This window comes from Phascolarctos cinereus, unplaced genomic scaffold (genome assembly GCF_003287225.1).
Source record: "Phascolarctos cinereus isolate Bilbo 61053 unplaced genomic scaffold, phaCin_HiC Scaffold_5;HRSCAF=322, whole genome shotgun sequence".
Classification (NCBI taxonomy): Eukaryota; Metazoa; Chordata; class Mammalia; order Diprotodontia; family Phascolarctidae; genus Phascolarctos; species Phascolarctos cinereus.
In genome coordinates, this window is record NW_027555958.1 from 394,933,801 (window position 1) to 394,956,010 (window position 22,210).

A 22,210-nucleotide genomic window follows, 5' to 3' on the forward strand; every position below is an offset into this window, starting at 1 on the left:
AGGAAAGTAAGAAGAAACAGACAAAGCAGAGTTCATCTGCCCTGAGGAAAGAACTTGCAGTTCCTAAACAATGAACTTGGCTTGCTGAGAAGTTGCAAGTTTATGTAAAATAGATAGAAATGATTTCTAGTGATTGGTTTTTACACCAGGACAAGTTTAAATTTGAGAAGAAAAGATGTTAGTCCTGGTAAATTTTTACTGATTATTGCAACTCCATGGAAGTAAAATTCTGGCTTTAAGCCGTGATTACTGAAATTCGCTATTTAAGGTAAAAGGCCCTTGGGACTATAACTAATTTTGTTTTGAATTTGAATTTGGGTATAGTTGTCTGTATTAAATCAGTATCTGAGAGAAATGCCACAAGCTACTCAGAGGGCATGTGATCCTGTACTGTTAACAGGTGGAGGTCTGCATCTGGGAAAAAGCCGTGAGGACAATTTTAGCCTCAATCTAGGATGGGATCTTCCTGGCTCAGTTTCCCCATGGTGTTCCTTTGAGAAGGATTGTTTCCCACCTGATTATTCCTGAGTCTGGCTATGATATGGAATCAATACTGTATGACTGGAGAACTGTGATTCTTATCTGAATTCAAACAGAGCTAAGGATGTTCTATCTTGTCATATTTGGCATGTCATATGTCCCTGCCTTTTTCTTTTATCACAGATTTCTCTGATCAGAGCAAGTGGTCAGTAAAAGATGTGAGCACAATGTTAAGTATGTGAGATCTTGCTGTTTTGATCTGAATCTGTAGTCATCTCATGACCTAATTTATAAGTATAATTAAAGAAGGATAAACAAGTTTGTGGAACAAGATTGTGTATCTATCCAGTTGTGAGGTTAAAATTAGGAACCTCTTTTGTTTAAGGTAGCTTTTGTAAGCTAACCAACTCAGAGGTGGGATGTGAACCAAAAGTCACCAAGGTATTTAGTTTGTTATTAATTCCTAGAGAATATGTGTAGTCTTTGGCAAGTTATTTGTTTTCTCCACAGAAGAAAGGAATCATTGCTAAAACACCTTCTTTAGGGTTTCCAGTCCATAAGTTCTAGCCTGTAGACTGGGTGTTGATCCAGACATGGAAAGAGGAAAATTTGACTCCTGCCTGGGAAGGCCCATACCAGATCCTCCTCACCACTGACACTGCTGTTCGAACCAGAGAAAAGTTGGACTCACTATACCAGAGTGAAATAATTATTATTATTTAATGTAATAGTTAAAGGTACCAAGAGTAATAAGAGTGATAATGTCTATTTGTGATAATATGTAAATGTAATTGATATTATCTGAAATTGTATTGTATTTCTAAAACTCTTAGATTATAAATTTGAAGGAAATTGTGAAATACCTAATGAGGTATATTTGGTTATTCTCATTAAGATTTAGTGGGTATAAGGAGGCTTCAAATTGTAAGAAATGAGAGGGAGCATTGTGAGAGATGATCTCTCAGAAGTGAAGCCTCCTCAAAGGGTCAGTAGTTCTTGTTAATAGTCCTTGTATTGTTTTCAAAACCCTCCCCCTCTCAGACCCTGTTTTTTTTCTAAGCAAGCAAAAATAACTGTCCTACCCCCAACCTGAACTGCTTGCTCTTGCAAAACTTCCCACCTTTCCTTGTCTCCAGGCAAGTTTGTGAAACTTTTTTTGTTCTCTGTTGCTGAGTAGATTTTCAAGAATAGATTGTGCCCTCAAGGGTTGCACCAATGAGCTGGAAGGAAGGGGGTTAGGGAGGGGGAGTTGTGGTTAGGGGCCTATATAATCTTTCTTTGCTGAGCACACCCTTGCACTCTTCCACCAGAGCCATTTTAGGTGGACGGAGGGTGCCCTTTCTTGAGAAAGCTAATAAAGAAATCATTCTTTTTGCTACATCTGAGTCTTCAGAATTTATTGGTAAGGGTCTTCACGTCCCACACAGTCATTATGTCACATAACAAATATCAACAATAATTAAGAGGGCAAATTCAGCTTTTGTGTTAAGAACTCTAGCTTATCTAGAGTATACTGAACATACTGCACCTTTGTGTATAGGTACCTGAGCTTCATTTTGTGAATACTGTCTCCTGTTAATTACTGGTCTTCTTCATTGATAGTTTTCGTATAGGACAGCAGGTACTCTGTGTGTCACATGACTTGGAAATGAACATTTTCTCTTTCTTCATCTCTTTTCAGCATAAGATTCCCTATTTAACACACAACTCTTCAGACAAACACATTTTACTGGTCCTTATTTGGTGTATTCCACCCCTGGCCAAATTCCCATCATTCCTATATTTTATACCATCCAGAAATCAAAATTCTCTTTTTAGATATGATCTTCTCAATCACCACTCTGTTTGATATCTGAATTCTCCCTTATTTTTAATTGGTATCATGGATGTAAATACCATCAATATATATTACAAAATCAGTTTTTTTCCTCCACCCTTGTCATGGTACTATATTCTGGTTTCTACTCTTTAAGAAACACCTCATGCTTCAAACTATTCCTGACCTTCTCCTTCACCTTATACAAAAACATACCTTCCTTTCAGAGTCCTGATAGAGAACTAGCTAAGCAAAACTATAAAATAATTTTCCCCAAAGTTTTAGTAGATACTGGAAACAACTTAGACACCTGGTCCAAATTTCTCAACTATGATCAAGATTTTCAGGTGTCTGGAAAACTACAACTGAGGTCTCAATACTGCCTACACCAGACCCAGTTCTATCCACAGAATTAGAGCGCATAAAGAGCTTCTTCCTCATAAAGTTTTGGGCTCAGTTCAGGTCAATTTTGCTATTAATTCCTACCACTGACCCTAATTCTCTACTATATTTGAAAGTGTCTAGACAAATTCCTTATATTTGTGCACCCATCTACAAATCAGGAGTCTTCAGGTCTTCAGGCGGAAAGGAAGGAAATAAGCATTTATATAATACCTAGGATGTGTGAGGCACTGTGCCAAGTGCTTTTCAAATATTCTTTCATTTGATCTACACAACAACCCTGTGAGATAGGTACTGCTATTATCCCTCATTTTACAGTTGAGGAAACTGAGGCAAACAAAGGTTAAATGTCTAGGGTCACAGAGCTAGTAAGTATATGAGGACAAATGTGAATTTAAGTCTTCTTAACTCTAGAAGACCCAGGGTTTGGACCACTTTGTTACCTAGCAGCCTTTCAAAGGAAACAATTTCAAAGACAGTCATTTTTGTTTCAATAACCATAATTTTTAAAAAGCTTTCTAAGGCATAAAGTAATTAGCAATGTGTACAGTGCTACACAGTTTTGGAAATTCACTCAAGTACATTTTTGTTTTAGTCAGTTTAGAGATTTTTAACAATACCTTCTCTCACTTCAGGTTAGAGTTAGATCAAATGTCATACCTCTTTTCCATCAACACCAAAACAAAAAAACAAGTTTTACTCCCATTAGACAATGCTTGGAGCATTACTGAAATGCATAAGACTTGCAGTGCCTTGCAGCAAGAAGGAAAAAGAAATCTAAGATGAAACATTATTTTATTCACAATATGTGGACAATGTCTAGATGCTAAATGTCTAATGGGAATAGAACTTGTTTTTGTTTTTAGTGTTTATGGAAGAGAGGTATGACACTTGATTCAACTCTAACCTGATGGGGGAAATATTTTTTTTAAATCTCTAACCTGAGTAAAACAAAAAAGTACCTAAGTGAATTTCCAGAACTTAGTAGCATTGTCCATATTGTTAATTACTTTATATTCTACAATTCTTTTCTGAAGTGTAGCTATTAAAACAACAATGACTGTGTTTAAAACTGTTTCCTTTAAAAGGCTGCTAATCCTAAATGTCTAGAAAGAACACTTGACTAAGAATAAGAAGACATGGGGTCTTCAGTATAAGCTAAATGACCTCAAATATGTGACTTAACCTTTCTCACCAACAGCTTCCACATTGTAAAATGGTGGAGCTGGAATACATGGTCCCTGGGATCCTGTACTTTTGGAAGAGCTCATGGCTATGACTCTACTGCTATTTTAACAGATTGTGGGGAAAAAACCCACTGGAGAATCACTACTAGATATGGATATTGGACAATAGCAGGGGAGGCATGCATGTAATTTATTTTTCCTAAATTGAAATAAAAAGCTTCCATTTTTTCTATTTTTTTTCTAGATCAAGTGGTATTATTTTAATATTTACGGTCTATTTTCAGAATTGGAAGGAATATGCGATTTTTGAATAAAATATTTTAGCCTATTCTAGTGGCATTTTAGTGAAGAAGAGCTAGTCACCTTTATCAAAGTTTCTGTTCACACTGAGAATGATTTATGATGTCTCCAGAGAGATGCAGGATTCTACATTCTTGAGACATCAACTTATGCTTAAATTTCAGTTTGGATTTGTTACCTGTTTTTTCTACACCTAATTATATCACTCCTCTCTCCATTCCTCATTCCCCTTCACCACACATACATATACAAAATACACATTATTATGTTTTAAAATCAAAACTATAAAAGATTTTGGAAGACAGTTAAGTTGTAATTTCCCACTCAATTCTTATAAAAATGTTGATTCAGAGGGAAACTATAGCTCTGATTCTAGTGTAGATAATCTCAGGGGATTAAAAGGGGTCTGAGATTTATTGTTATTGTTGTTGTTATTTGCTTGTTCTGTTTTTATTTTAAAACTAGATTACATATGCTTACATAATTATCAAGAAAGATACTTTATTCCCATAGCCAATGGACAAGTGGCTACAATGCCTGTGTACAGATATTTTAACTACATAGGCTATACTATGTAAGTGTAGTCATATATTGCAAAATTGTTCTTTTCCAAGAAAATATAAATTCCAAAACTATTTTTTTCACTTAAAGTGGATCTAAATATATCTCTCTTTCATCCCTGTTTCTATTTCAGTCCAGCTTATTCTCATGTTCCTACTATTATTCATTTTAATTTTACTCTACGAATAAATCCATACATATATATTTATACATATATAGTATGTGTATACATGTATATATTTTGTGAAAGAAATAATGATTTAAAATGTAATTTAACTTGCTTTTCAGTGAGACACTGACCTCCAGTAACATTTTGAAATATAGCCTCCTAGGTCCTAGAGAGATTATTTTAAAAAATGAATGTCTTCAAAAATTGTAGCCAGTTGATATTACTTAAATTTCACTTGATTTTTTTCAAGTGCCACAAGAGAACAGGTGATATTTCAAAGGAAGGATTAATGAGTTATTGGTCAATAATCCTGAAATGAGAGACAAAGAATTATTCCAAAGTTTCAAGGAGATTTGTGATAAGTCCACACTGAAAAAAAATCACTTTAGTAATACTGTTTTATCATAAGGAATGGCTCTCTGGGACTGAGGAAAGGGGGACTCAAGGGGAAAACATAGGCAATTGTAAAAAGCAAAATCATCAATAAGACTTATATTTAAATGACATTCTCCATTTTAAAATCGCAGGTACAAGTTCAGAATGTCATGTGTTAATAAAAGTAATGATTCATCAAGGAAAACACAGTTGAAATAAAATATCAACCCAATGCTTCCTCAAAAAATTATCCTTGAGAATTTAAGTACTGAAATACACAGCCTACAAATGAAGAAATGTTATGTAATTATAAAATATTATATTTCTGGTCAGTCCATTTAATAGTCTTGAATACCTACTTTTATGGACATTTTCCCCATGAGTGATTTTTTATAATCTCCAGTTTCTTGCAATGGTCATACAATACACAAAATCAAAATAAAGGCCAGGACTTTTTAAAAGATTAAGCTAATCAAATTTAACATACATGTACATATATACATATGTAAATATATACACATATATATGAAACAGATCTACTCACTACAAGCCTAAAGAACATTTCAGTCATACAGTAAATTAATGTTTAAAAAGTGAGTGGTAAGAATTTTCAGTGGAACCACAACTAAATATAATCCAATCCAAAATTTAACCCTGGTCTCACTCTGTCTATACTAGAGATACAAAAACATAGTTAGTAATTTTAGGTATTATATTTGTTTTCCCGCTTGAGGCAAAAACCAATTCTGTAGGACCACTCATTAGGAATATTATGAAAAAGAATTCTTAGCAAGGTGCAGGTACGAATATAAGACCTTTAAGGTAATATTGAGCTTTGAAATTCTTTGATTTGTTATATTAACATGCTATTTTACTTCCTAAAGCATGTTGAACTGTGAAAAAGCTTGGGAACCTGGATAAATGGATAGAGGTCTTAGATAAGATTGGAAGAAATGATTGAAAAAGGAAACAAAGAAGGAATAGCTTCTGAGAAGGCATAAATCCTAAAAGAGTATTCAAATATGAATACTAGAGCTATATAATTAGCAAAAGACTTCCTAGAAGACATATATTTGAATTTTCTGGGGAAGAAACAGAATTCCACATTCTATTAGGAAGAATCCACTGGCACCAACAAATGGGAGGAATCTTGTTGCTAGCCCCAAGAGGAAAAGGAATGTTGTTTGTCATCTTCAGTAACTGCCTGTGGAGGAATATGAAGGCAGCAGTAGATAAAGCAGAGAGTCAATCAGGAGATGTGCTACCATCTTGCAACACATCTGGCATATGACCGTGACTGAGAGCATAGTAGCCAATAACCACTTTCAGATGTAGCATCAGAGGAAAACTGAAAAAAAACCATGAGTGATTATGAAGGCCATGACAAGAAACAGAAATTTTAGAGTGCATGGGTTTAATCTTCATCTTCTTCCAATTAAAATTTAAGACTTTGGAATGGAAAGGAATATATAGTATATGAAAATTTTGACACTTTTATGGCATTATAGAATGAGATAGCTATGTGGAACTGTGGATGACATTCTAGACCTGGAGTTCAAATCCACCCTCAAATGCTAAATAATTGTATAATGCTGGAAAAGTTATTTAATCTAGGTAGGTCTCAGTTTACTTATCTGTAAAATGGAGATAATAATTGCAACTATATGTCTGGGTTGTCAGGAAGATAAAATGAAGTAATATCAATAAAGTGCTTTGCAAACCTTAAAGAGCTAAAAAAATTCAAGCTATTATTCATATTATTTTTTGCTGCTTGTTTCAACATATTGAAATATCCAATTCTTGACTAGAAGAAATTCATCTCACTAGGACTGGAAAGAATGTCTTGTTATGAGCCTGCCATTTTGATCAAGAAGGTTTTTACTCAGACACATAACACTCACTGGCTGTGTGACTTTGAGAAAGTCACTTAACCCTAACTGCCTCACCAAAAAAAAAAAAAGGTTTTATACTGAGAATGGAGAAAACTGGAGGTGTAAAAATGCTCATGAAAAAAAACAATACATCAGAATGCAATGGAATATCTGATGCACAACATAGAAAGATGAGGAAAAGCACAGTGATTTACAAGGGAAAAAATGGAGACAAGGATCAATGATCAACTTTATGCTCTTAAGTATGTACATGCAATGGCTCAGAGTAAACAAATAAGCAAAGTAAATCTGATTCATTAACACAAAGAAGTAAATGTGATTCTGGATTTCACTGGAATGAAGTGGAATGGGAGCCATGATTGTAACAGGGTAACTGAATTATATTCAACATTAATAAAATTTAAAGACAAGACAGCAGAGTGGGCTTGTAACTGAGATCCATACTCTGGGACATCCCATCGGCCTAAGGAGGAGCATAACAGAAAACATTTCAATGAGGATCAAAGACGAGAGATAAAAATGTGGTAGTGTTGTAGGAATATAGTACAAAGTAAAGGTAATTATTTAATAAAGATCACAAAACTGATACCATGGCAAGACAGAATAAATTGGGGATGTAAAAATATCTGTGCTCTCTACTCATAAAGCCCTCAGCCAACCTCAGGACCTCATCACCTTTAACTGGCATGTTGCAGCAGTCTCTTATCTGACCCACCTGCCTCAAGTTTTTCTCCATTCTAATCCCACACAAGTCACCAAAGCGATTTTTCTAAAGCACAGGTCTGACCATGTCACTCCTACCCTATAAAATCCATTGGATCCCTATTGCCTCTAAGATAAAATATAAACTCTTCAGTCTGGCACTTAAAATGCTTTACAACATATCCCCAACCTACCTTTCCAGCCTTACTACATATCACTCTCCTTCAACTCCTCAAGAGTTCGAAGATTGTTTCAATTTTTGTTCTTGTGTCTCTGGTATCTAACAGTTTCCTGCACATAGTTGATGCTTATCTGATATATTACTAAGCACCTATTATGACTGATTGATATAAAGCCAAACTGTTTTTTCTTATGAATGATACACCATCTCCCATCTCTGTCTTTCATCTGGCTGTTCCCCATGCTGAGAATGCACTGCCTCTTTTTCTCTGCCTTATAGAGGCAGTTAGGTGGTACAGTAGATAAACAACCATTGAACCTGGAGTCAGGAAGACCCCAGCTCAAGTTTGGCCTCAGACACTTATTACTTGTGTATCCCTGGGCAAGTCATTTAACCTGTTTGCCTCAGTTTCCTCAATTATAAAATGGGGATAATAATAGTACTTACTTCCCAGGGTTGTTGTGAGGATCAAATGAGTTAATATTTGTTAAGCACTTAGCACAGTGCCTAGGACATAGGAAATGCTACGTGTTTGTTACTATTATTATTTATTATTATTATTAAGAATAATATATTGCAGAAGGAGGAGGAGGAAAGATAAAGCAAATTATCTCACATAATTAGAATATGCAAGTAGAAAACTATATAAACAAGGAGGAAGAGGTCAAGGAGCGGCTGACACAAACTTCATTCTCATTTGAACTGATCAAAGGAGGGAAGAATGCACACAAATAGTTGGATACAGAAATACATTTCACTCAACAGGGAAATGGGAGAGAAAAGGTTGAAGGGAAAGGTGGTAATAAGAAGGAGGTTAGATTAAGGGAGGAATCAGTCCTAAATAAAAGCAACTATTACTAGCAATGTACGCAAATACTTATAGTAGTTCTTTCTGTGGTGAAAAAAAACAAACAAACTGGAAACTAAAGGAGTATCCATCAAATGAGGATTAGGTGAACACATTATGGTATATAAATTTGATGGAATATTATTATGCTGGAAAAATGGAGAATGAATTCAGAGTAGCCTGCAAAGTTTTATATGAACTGATGTAGAGTGAAGTGACCAGAACAAGAAGAACAATTTATACATTGACAACAACATTGTAAAGAAAAACAATGTTGAAATAGCTAGGGAACTCTGATCAGTACAATGGCCAAGCAGGATTCAAGAGGACTGATGATAAAACATGGTAGCCACTTCCGACATCTGACAGACAGATGAAGCACTTGGGTTCAGATTAAGACATTTTTTTTTTGTTAGGGCCCAAATAAGGATTTACTTTGTTTGACTATGCATGTTTATTATGCACATTTTGTTTTTCTTTCTCAATTTTTTTTGGAGGGAGGGAGGAGTGGAAAGAAAAGGATGTAGATTATTCAGCTGCCTCTCTTTTATGGACACCAAATTTAGGAATCAATATTCCATCACTGTTTAACAAAGGAAAGGTAGAGTACACTACCTGTTCCTCTGTATCTTCCACCTATCTACTCTCCATCTATTCAACTATCTAATAAGCCCTTTGTTTCCACAGAAAACACTGATTTGCCTGCAGGGTGCAGGGAATTTGGTTCATGGCTCTGAGTAAGGGAATGTCAGTCAGAGTGATACACAGAGAGGACTCTGTGGGTCCCAATATAAGTACAGGGATAGACAGCTGGCACAGTGGATAGAATTCCAGGCCTAGAATCAGGATGACCTGAGTTCAAGTCTAGCACCAGGCACAGGTAAACCTCTGTTAGATTCAGTTTCTTCATCTCTAAAATGGGGATAATAATAGGACCTACCCCCCAGACATGTGAGCATAAAATGAGATAATAATTATAAAGCATTTAGCATAGTGCATGCCAAGTACTCAGTGCTATATAAATATTCATTATTATTATTGCTATTAGCATTACTATTATTTGGAGGCCTAGAACCATGAAATGATGAAAGGTGACAAATTTGGCTCCAATAATACCTTGCCAGTATGATGCAACTGCTCTTAAGAGTCACAGAAACAGGGAGCCACAGAGTTGTTGGTTTTCCCTACTTGAATTTGGCATGAGGAGCTAGGGTATCATTATATCTCAGTGAAGGGCTTCTTATCTTGTGGTCCACAAGCTCTTATTAAGAAATATTTTGATATCTATGTTTTAATATAGTTTATTTTCTTTGTAATCTTTTGTATTTTATTTTATGCATTTTATTTATTTGGGTAATTAATTATATTTTTATTATTTTGATGTACTAACACTTCAAATGTTCTGGAATTTCAACCATGAAGTATTCCTCCAAATAATGCCAATCAAACCCCTCTAGCCATAGATCATCTTCATAATTTTGCCCTTAACCTCTCCCCCCTCAAAAGTAATCTCTGGAATGACTTGGGTTCATATTCTACCATTAGTAAGCCATAATGGCTGAAATATAGAAAATCCCCATTCTGGAATATTCTTCCCATTATTAATCACTAAAAGAACTAGCACCTCAGTGCCATTTAACCAACTGACATCAATTACATTTTATGAGGAGATATTTACTTCAAAGATATAGCAATAATAAAAGCATACATATTTTCTTTCTCCTCAATGGCTGAGGTGGTGTATACTTCCCCATATCACCTTGATCCTTGAAAACAGTAGGCTCAGATTCAATGCCGTTTCTACATAACATTCACCCTTCTGAGTTGATGTCCCTATGTGACATTATTACCCGAATAAATCCCTGTTTCAATGATGTCTGCTGGTTTTCAAACATCCTTCCATGGGAGAGGGATATTCAGTGCTGGGCTGGATATCACACCCATTTTTTGGACTCTGCTTCCAGACCTCTTCAACGGCTCTCTCTTCTGACTTCTCAAAGTTTACAATCTCCAGTATCCTTCACCTCTTCATTTCCACTTGAGTCCCATATTTGAAAGTCAAAGTTCTATTAGCTCTGGTCTTTTCATCAAGAATGCTTGAAAGTCCTCTATTTCACTGAATAACCATTTTTAACCCTGAAGGATTATACTCAGTTTTGCTGGGTAGGTGATTCTTGGTTGTAATCTTCTGTCCTTTGCCCTCCAGAATATTATATTCCATGCCCTGCAGTCCCTTACTGTAGAAGTTGCTAAATCTTGTGTTATCCTGATTGGGTTTCCACAATACTTGAATTGTTTCTTTCTGGCTGCTTGCAATATTTTCTCCTTGACCTGGGAACTCTGGAATTTGGCTACAATATTCCTAGGAGTTTTCCTTTGGGGATCTCTTTCAGGAGGAGATTGATGGATTCTTTCAATTTTTATTTTGCCCTCTGATTCTAAAATATCAGGGCAGTTTTCCTTGATAATTTCTTGAAAGATGATATATAGGCTCTTTTTTTGATCATGGCTTTCAGATAGTCCAATAATTTTTAAATTCTCTCTCCTGGATCGATTTTCCAAGTCAGTTGTTTTTCCAATGAGATATTTCACATTGTTTTCTAATTTTTCATTCTTTTGGATTTGTTTTACAGTATCTTGATTTCTCATAAAGTCACTAGCTTCCAATTGCCCTATTCTAATTTTTAAGGAAGTATTTTCTTCAGTAATCGTTTTCACTTCCTCTTCCATTTGACCAATTTTTCTTTTTAGGGCATTCTTCTCCTCATTGGCTTTTTGGACCTCTTTTGCCATTTGTGTTAGGCTGTTTTTTAAGGTGTTATTTTCTTCAGTATTTTTTTGGGTCTCCTTTAGCAAGCTGTTGACTTGTTTTTCATGATTTTCTTGCATCACTCTCATTTCTCTTCCAGTTTTTCCTCTACTTCTCTAACTTCCTTCTCAAAATCCCTTTTGAGCTCTTCCAAGTCCTGGGATTGATTCATATTTTCTTGGAGGCTTTGGATGTAGGACTTTGACTTTGTTGTCTCCTGGTTGTATGTTTTGATCTTCTTCGCCACCAAAGTAAGATAATATTGTCTGACTCTTTTGTGTAGCTGTTTTCAGAGATACTCCTAGGGACCTGAAATTTTCAGTTCTTCCAAGGTGGCATGATAAGGGCAAGGTGTTTTGCTCTTTTCTGGCCTGTGCTCTGGTCTATGAGTGAATGACCACAAGCAGTCTTTTCTGTCTTGGAACTGTGAGGAGAATTTCTCTCCCCAGCTACTACAAGCTCCAACACGCCAATGCTCCTCCTCCCTCCAAGACCACCACCCAGAACTGTGACCAGATCCAAGCACAGGCAAAGCAAGAGATTCCTGCCTCAGCACTGGCAAAGAGATCCCTGTGATCCCCCTCTGATCAGCCACTAGATTCCCCCTCAGTCTGTGGGCCAGAAGCTCAGGAGGCAGCCACCACCCTGGGCCAAGCTCCTCAGGGAATAAGGCTGACACCCTGAGCTTCTCTCACCGCAGAAACAGATTTTTCCCACTGACCTTCTAAGTTGTCTTTGGCGTTAATGGGTTGAGAAGTCTGGAAACTGCCACAGCTGCCCGAGATTCAGTCCTCTGAGACCTGCTCCAGGTTTGCTCTGGCCTGCATGCCCATGCCAAACTTCACTCCTCTCCCCACCTGGTGTGATATACCTTTCTGATCCACCACCCAGGTTGTCTTGGGCTGGAAATTTGTTTCACTCTGTCTTTTTGTGCATTCTGCTGCTTTAGAATTTGTTTAGAGCCATTTTTTAACAGGTATTTTGAGGGGTTTGGGGGAGAGCTCAAGCAAGTCACTGCTTTCACTCTGCCATCTTGGCTCCACCCCTATTTTATGCATTTTAAAGCATTAATCTGAGGAAGGGGCTCAAAGGCTTCATTAGACTGCTAAAGGAACTCTCTCTTGCTCTCTCACTCTCTCTCTCTCTCTCTCTCTTCTCTCTCTCTCTCACACACACACACAACACACACACACACACACACACACACTCCCTCATAAAGGTTAGGAACATGTGAACCTATGAATTACAGGTATTAAGGCAAGACCTCATATATAGCACTGAGACTTGGGGGGATGAAACACATGACTGATTTATGCTTCTGGATAAGTAGATCTCATTCAAGCATAGGGAATATTTTTATGATTTATATGAAAACTAATGGGAGAAGAAACAATGTTAGCTCCTCTTTTATGTTGCCTAAACTTTGGGCATTTGTGCAGAGATATTGGAAGGTACAAGATTAGCCACTGAGTATGTTACTGGACTTTGACTCCTGTGACCTGGATTTTTCAACCAGTATTCTTCCTTTATTATACCTATTCTCTATGCTCTATAGTTTAGTAGCTATAGATTGACAATCTTTTCCCCATTCTTTTTAGTTTACAGCAATTTTGATTAGATTTTTTTTTTAATTTTGATTTATCAACAATCACTTCCATGTGATTTTGAGTTTAAAATTTTTCTGCCTCTTCCTCCCCACCACCCTCCCCAACATCTCATATAGGCTATAAATTTACATTCCTATTAAACATATTTTCACATTAGTGAAGTTGTAAGTAAAAATTAAAACTAATAGGAGGAACCATTCAAAAGAAGAAATAAAACTCAACAGAAGAGAAAAAAAATGATAGCTTTCAACTTCCATAGTTCTTTCTTTGGATGTGGATAGCATTTTCACAAGGCCTCTGGAGATGTCTTAGATCCTTTAATGCTGAGAAGGGTTCAAGTTTATCAATATTAGTCATCGCACAGCGTGGCTGTTATTGTGTACAACATTCTCTTGGTTCTGGTCACTTCACTCAGTATCAGACCATACAGGTTTTTCCAGGTTTTTCTGAAGTCAGCCTGTTCATCATTCCTTATAGCACAATAGTATTACATTACATTCATATACCATAACTTGCACAGCCATTCCCCAAATGATGGGCATCCTCTCAATTTCCAATTCTTTGCCACCACAAAAAGAGCTGCTATGAATATTTTTGTACATGTGGGTCCTTTTCCCATTTGTTGATCTCTTTGGGATATAGCCCTAGAAGTGCTATTGCTGGATCAAAGGTATGCACATTTTTGTAGCCCTTTGGGCATAGTTCCAAATTGTTCTCCAAAATGGTTGGATCATTTCACAACTCCACCAACAATGCATTAGTGTTCCAATTTTCCCACATCTTCTCCAACATTTATCATTTTCCTGTTTTGTCATGTTGGCCAATCTGATAGGTGTGATGTGGTACCTCAGAGTTGTTTTGATTTGCATTTCTCTAATCAATAATGATTTAGAGCATTTTTTCATGTATCTATAGATGGCTTTAATTTCTTCATCTGAGAACTGTCTGTTCATATCCTTTGACCATTTATCAATTGGGGAATGGCTTGTGTTCTTATAAATTTGTCTTAATTCTCTATATATTTTAGAAATGAGGCCTTTATCAGAGAGACTGGTTGTAAAAATTCTTTCCCAATTTTCTACCTTCCTTCTAATCTTAGTTGCATTGGCTTTGTTTGTGCAAAAACTTTTCAATTTAATGTAATCAAAATTATCCATTTTGCTTTTCATAATGTTCTCTATCTCCTGTTTGGTCATGAATTCTTCTGTTCTCCATAGATCTGATAGGTAAACTATTCCTTGTTCTCCCAGTTTACTTATGGTATCAGCCTTTATATCTAAGTCATGAACCCATTTTGACTTTATTTTGGTATATGGTGTGAGATTTGGGTCTATGCCTAGTTTCTGCCATACTCTTTTCCAGTTTTCCCAGCAGTTTTTTTCAAAGAGTGGCTTTCCCAGAAGCTGGGGTCTTTGGGTTTATCAAATAATAGATTACTATAGTCATTGACTACTGTGTCTTGCATATTTAACCTATTCCACTGATCCACCTCCCTATTTCTTAGCCAGTACCAAGCAGTTTTGATGATTGCTGCTTTATAATACAATTTAAGATCTGGAATTGCTAGGCCACCTTCCCCTGCATTTCTTTTCATTAGTTCCTTTGATATTCTGGACCTTTTGTTTTTCCAAATGAATCTTGTTATTATTTTTTCTAACTCTATAAAATAATTTTTTGGTAGTTTGATTGGTATGGCACTGAATAAGTAAATTAGCTTAGGTAGGATTGTCATTTTTATTATATTAGCTCGGCCTATGAGCAACTGATGTTTTTCCAATTATTTAGATCTGATTTTATTTGTGTGAAAAGTGTTTTGTAATTGTGTTCATAGAGTTCCTGGGTTTGTTTCAGTAGGTAGACTCCTAAATATTTTATAATGTCTACAGTAAGTTTAAATGGATTTCTCTTTCTATCTCTTGCTGTTGGGCTTTGTTGGTAATATATAGAAATGCTGATGATTTATGTGGGTTTATTTTATAGCCTGCAACTTTGCTAAAGTTGTTTATTATTTCAAGTAGTTTTTTACTTGATTCTCTAGGATTCTCTAAGTATATCATGTCATCTGCAAAGAGTGATAGCTTTGTTTCTTCTTTGCCTATTCTAATGCCTTCAATTTCTTTTTCTTCTCTTATTGCTAAAGCTAATTTCCAGTACAATATTGAATAACAGTGGTGATAATGGACATCCTTGTTTCACCCCCATCTTGGAAATGCTTCTAGCCTGTCCCCATTACATATAATGCTTGCTGAAGGTTTTAGATAATGCTATTTATTATTTTAAGGAAGACTCCATTTATACCTATGCTTTCTAGTGTTTTTAATAGGAATGGGTGTTGTATTTTTCAAAAGCTTTTTCTGCATCTATTGAGATGATCATGTGGTTTCTGTTGGTTTTGGTGTTGATATGCTCAATGATGCTGATAGTTTTCCTAATATTGAACCAACCCTGCATTCCTGGTATAAATCCTACCTGGTCATAGTGTATTATTCTTGTGATAAGTTGCTGCAATCTATTTGCTAGTATTTTGTTTAAAATTTTTGCATCTATATTCATTAGAGAAATTGGTCTATAATTTTCTTTCTCTTTTGACTCTTCCTGGTTTAGGTATCAACACCATATTTGTATCATAAAAAGAATTTGGTAAGACTCCTTCTTCACCTATTTTCCCAAATAGTCTATATAGTATTGGAATTAATTGTTCTTTAAATGTTTGATAGAATTCGCATGTAAATCCATCTGGCCCTGGAGATTTTTTCCTAGGGAGTTCATCAATGGCTTGTTCAATTTCTTTTTCTGAGATGGGGTTATTTAAGTATTTTACTTCCTCTTCGTTAATCTGGGCAATTTATATTTTTGTAAATATGTATCCATTTCACTAAGATTGTCAAATTTGTTGGCATATAGTTGGGCAAAATAATTCCTAATTATTGTTTTAATTTCCTCTTCCTTGGTGGTAGCTTCACCCTTTTCATTCTTGATACTAGTAATTTGGTTTTCTTCTTTCTTTTTTTAATTAAATTAACCAAAGGTTTATCTATTTTATTGTTTTTTCATAAAACCAGCTCTTAGTTTTATTTATTAGTTCAATAGTTTTCTTAATTTCAATTTTTTAATTTTTCCTTTGGTTTTCAATATTTCTAATTTGGTGTTTAGTTGAGGATTTTTAATTTGTTCTTTTTCTAGTTTTTTTAGTTGTATGCCCAATTCATTATCTCCTCTTTTTCTATTTTATTTATGTAAGCATTTAGAGATATAAAACTTCCCCTAAGAACTGCTTTCTGCATCCCATAAGTTTTGGTATGTTGTCTCATTATTGTCATTCTCTTGAATGAAATTATTGATTGTTTCTATGATTTGTTGTTTGACCCAATCATTTTTTAGGATTAGATTATTTAGTTTCCAATTATTTTTTAGTCTATCTTTCCATGGCCCTTTATTACATATAATTTTTATTGCATCATGATCTGAAAAGGATGCATTTAATATTTCTGCCTTTCTGCATTGGATTGTGAGGTTTTTATGCCCTAGTACATGGTCAATTTTTGTGTATGTGCCATGTACTGCCGAGAAAAAAGTATATTCCTTTCTATCCCCATTCAGTTTTCTCCAGAGGTCTATCATACCTAACTTTTCTAATGTTCTATTCACCTCCTTAACTTCTTTCTTGTTTATTTTGTGGTTAGATTTATCTAGTGCAGAGAGGGGGAGGTTCAGGTCCCCCACTAGTATAGTTTTGCTGTCTATTTCTTCCTGTAACTCCCTGAACTTCTCTCTAAGAATGTGGATGCTATACCATTTGGTGCATATATGTTTAGTAATGATATTACTTCATTGTCTATGGTGCCTTTTAGCAGGATGTAGTTTCCTTCCTTATCTCTTTTGATTAGATCTATTTTTGCTTTGCTTTGTCTGAGATCAGGATTGCTACCCCTGCTTTTTTACTTCAGCTGAAGCATAATATATTCTGCTCCAGCCTTTTACCTTTACCCTGTATGTGTCACTTTTTCAAATGTGTTTCCTGTAAACAACATATTGTAGGATTATGGTTTTTAATCCATTCTGCTATCCATTTCCATTTTATGGGAGAGTTCATCCCATTCACATTCACAGTTATGATTACTATCTGTTTTTTCTCCATCCTTTCCCCCCCGTTTATGCTTTTCTTTCTCCTTTCCCCCCCCACTAGTGTTTTGCTTTTGACCACTGCCTCCTTCAGTCCCTCCTCCCTTCTATTATCCCTTTCCCTTTTCTTCCCCTTTACCCTTACTGCTTCTTCCCTCCCTTCTATCCCCCCCCTTTTCTTTCCCCTTTTCCCTCCTACTGCCTATAGGGCAAGTTAGATTTCTATACCTAACTGATTATGTTATGCCCTTCTTGAGCCAAATCTGATGAGAGTAAGGTTCAAACAATGCTCACCCCCCTCCTTCTTTCCCTCTGCTGTAATAGGATTTTTGTGTCTTTTCCTGTAATGTAATTTACCCTTGTCTGCCTCCTCCTTTCTCAGTACATTTTCTAAGATCAGACTAATCCACTTACTTGGATCCATTTAACCCACTTGATTAGATTTTTTTTATCATTACATCAAAGTCAACTAATATCCACCCCTTTATGTATACTCCTTTAACATGGTGTAATAACAATACAGTTCTCAAGAGTTGCAAGTGTCATCTTCCCTTGTAGGGATGTAAACAATCTGCCCTTATTAACAACATATTGTATCTTTCTGTCCCATTTACCTTTTATGTCTTTCTTGAACCTTGTACTTGAAGATCAAATTTTTTGTTGAGCTCTGGTCTTTTTATCAGGAAGGTTTGGAAGTCTCCTATTTCATTGAATATCCATCTCCTCCCTTGAAAAATCATGCTCATTTTGCTGGGTAGTTGATCCTTGGCTGCAATCCAAGCTCCTTTGCCTTATGGAATATCATGTTCCATGTCCTGCAGTCTTTTAATGTAGAAGCTGCAAGGTCCTGTGTAATCCTTACTGTGGTTCCATGATATTTAAATTGTTTCTTTCTGGCTGCTTGCAGCACCTTCTCTTTCATCTGGTAATTTTGGAATTTTGCTATTATATTTCTTGGAGTCTTCAATTTGGGATCTCTTTCAGGTGGTTACTTTACCTTCTGTTTCTAGGACTTCAGGGCAGTTTTCCTTTATGATTTCCTGAAAGATACTGTCCAGGCTCTTTTTTCCATCATGATTTTCAGGTAGTCCAATAGTATTTAAATTGTCTCTCCTGAATCGATTTTCCAGGTTGATTGTTTTACCGATGAGGCATTTTACGTTTTGATCTGTTTTTTTCATTTTTTTGTTTCTGTTTGACTGATTCTTGCTCTCTCATAGAGTCATTATTTTCCATTTTTCCAATTCTAGTTTTTAACAGATTGTTTTCTTCTGTTAGTTTTTGTACTTCCTTCTTCAATTGGCCAATTGTATTTTTTTAGGGACTCTTCTACCTCTTTCATTTAACTTTTAAAATCCTTCTTGAGCTCTTCTAAGAAGGCTTTTTGGACTTCAGACCAGTTCATATTTTCTTTTCACGCTGCAGATGTGGATTTATTGACAATGTTTTCCTCTTCAGAATTTCTATCTTGATTTTCACTCTTCTCATAATATGAATCTATGGTACGTTTCTTTTTACTCATGGTATTTCTTTATTCCCTGGCCTTTAAAGAGATTTAGCTCTCCTGCTGGGGAACAGAGAGCACTGACGCAAGCTTCTTGTGTTGGGAGCCCAGGTCTTGGTCACTAGCTTTGTGTGCTGGGGCTTCTTATGTTGGTAATTAGAGGCTGTAGGGTTTTGGCAGCTTACTCGTGTTGGGCTGGAGTCAGCAAGGCTGGAACTTTCAGGCAATTCTAGGTTGCCTGCTTATCCTCTACTTTAGCTTTCTTTTAGATGGGTGGTGCAGGGTGTTAATCTGCCTGGGGCTCCTTATAGTGCTGCCTCCCTTGTTTCTGTTAATGCACTGGGAGATTTCTTTGTGGTAGAGTGCCAAGGCACCTGGTGGTTTTCCAAGCCGGCCTCTACAGGTTCCCCTCCCTTACTGAGGTACTCGAAGGTCCAGGTGTTGGTGTTTGCCTGCTCTACCACCTGGACTTCAGGATGTCTTCCTGGTTGCCAACTGGAGGCTGCAGGGCTCAGACAGCTCACCTGGTGTTGGGCTGGAACCAGTAAGGCCAGGGCTTTGCGAAGACTTTAGGTTGCTTTCTTTAGCTCCTTTCATGTGAATGCCACAGGGTACTTATCTGCCTGGAGCCCCTTGTAGTTCTGCCTCCCCTATTTTTGCTGAGGCACTTGGAGACCTGTTTGCTGGGCTGCTGCACTGCTGTTCCCCATCTTTCTTCTAGTTCAGCTGTTCCAGCGTTTTTTTCCTGGGGTGATATTTTCTGGGTTTTCAGAGGTTGATAGGGAGAGTGAGAGTGACTACCTTTTTACTCTGCTATGTTGGCTCCCGGAAGTGGAAGTCCAATTTTGATTAGATTTTTATCACATCTGGAAAATACACTCTTATAAGTCTTTTGTAGGTACATTCAATATCTGACCAGGAATTTGTCATCCATGTATTTTAAGTTATGGTCCAGAAATGAAAATCCTATTCTTTACAAAACTACCCTCTGCATCACACATTCACCTCCCAAACCTATATTTCTCTTCCACAGCCTCTGTCCTTAGTGGAATGGTGAAAAAAAATAATCTATTTCACTCGGCTTTATAATCACCGGTAATATATTTTAAGGTTCTTTTCAGCAGCAGCAATTATACACATATGTAGCACCATAATTGAGTAGTTTTCACCAATCTCCTTCTTGTTGTTGCTTGTCATTCAATTCTTTGTGACCTCATTTGGGTTTTCTTAACAAACTTACTAGAATGATTTGCCATTTCCTTCTCCAGCTCATTTTACAGATGAGGAAAATGAGGCAAGTGGTTCAGTGACTTGCCCAAGATCACACAGCTAGTAAGTGCCTGAGACCGCATTTGAACTAAGGTCTTTCTGACTCCAGGCTTGGTGCTCTATCCACTGCATCACCTAGCTGTCCCTTTGTTAGGCACCACTTAATCTCTGTCTCATTTTTCTTGACTGAAAAAAGGGGATAATAGATACTACCTTCAAGGACTGTTTTAAAAATCAAATGAGATAATATTTGTAAAGCACTTAGCACAGTACACGGCAAATAGTAAATGTTTAATAAATGCTTATTTCTGTATCTTCTTCCTATGCCTTGGATATATGCCCCCCAAAAAATAACAGACCTGTCAGGGCAACAGACATCTGCCTTAGAACTTCTGAATAGAGAATGACCAACTACTCCTACTCTTCTTCCTCTGACATTTACTGGGTGATCTCTCACATAATTGCTCCTATGATTATATCACTTTGAAGGACAAGCAACTTATTCAGAATATGCAGCTCTGTTCTGTTCAGGAAGCACCTCAAATCTGTATTTAAGCTCTTCTTCTGCAGGTGTCTTTTTTCCTTTCACTTTCCTCCACATAATTCTCTTCCTCTCTCCAATATTTTAACGAGGGTAATATTCCCTCTTTTCCCTTCCTCCACATTAGTGTGGTTTTTTTTGCTTTCATTGCCCAATTCATGCTTCCTTTAAAAACACTTCATTGTTCCTAACAATCTGAAGTATGATGAAGCACTGAGTACCTTCTTCACCAGAGAGTTCAGCCTCCTCTTAGAACATAAACAATGGTTACTCAGCAGCAGAAGAAATACTTATGTTAAGCACAATGCAAGATAACTGCAAAATTTTCCATATGCTCTGTACCAGCTGAGATTTTTTTCTTTTTTGTTTTCTGAACTACTTGTGGTTGTTTATATCTGAATCACAAACATCTATTTAAATTTTCCGTAGGCAATCACTGCCTCTTTATAACTTGCCAATCCATGTAAGTTCCTTTCCTTACTCTCAAGGACAACTTCACTTCCACTTACCTCCCCTACCATTCAGCTTTATGTATCATCAACTTTCCCACCATTAATTTGCCCTACTAGTCTTCAGATCAGAAATAGTAATAAACCACTTGCTGAAAATGTTTTAGTGTGGATCTCATTGACCACCATAGTGGACAATTTATAAATTTGTACAAAACAGAAAAAAAATTAAAAGACATAAATTCATTTGTTATGTGTAAGCACTACCCCATAACAAAACTGGAAATAAGTTTTAGTCATATGCAGGCACTTCATAATGTTTTTATTAAATGGTACCTTTAGCTCCAAAACACAAAATAGCATATTGCCAATGAGAGCAGGAGAAATGTAAGAATATACTCTAAGTCTAGATTAGATGGAATAGCTGAAATCAGTAAACTATAATAATCTGAGGAGAGTAAAGTTGAATACCCTGAGGTCATTAAAAATTTGCCTAATGCAGATTAACTGGAATTACGCAAAAAAAAATTCTTACTTTGACAATGTGAATCCAGTTTATTAAAGTACAACAAAATTAAAAAATAAAACTGCTATCTACTCTCACCATGATGAAGAGTTGAATTCACTAAAAATACTTTCAACAAAGTACAAAAACTTTTCCATATATTATCCATCATAAGAAAGGCAGCAGGAATGACAAATCTATCAAATAATACTTCTACGGACAGGAATCTAAGACCATCATGACAGAAACAACTTAAGAGGTCAGTAGAAGACATGCAAAAAGTCCTTAGAATATATATCAGTAATTATTACAAAATAATCAATCAAAAATTTTACTATATACAATTGAGAAATAAGAAAATGGGGATGAGAGAGAACCCACAAAGAACAAACAAGTAGAAAATCTCTGGTTATCTATATGGTTGCAAGATGTTCAACATAATGATAACACAAATTGTAACAAACAAAAAGCAGAAACTTGACATGTATGTAA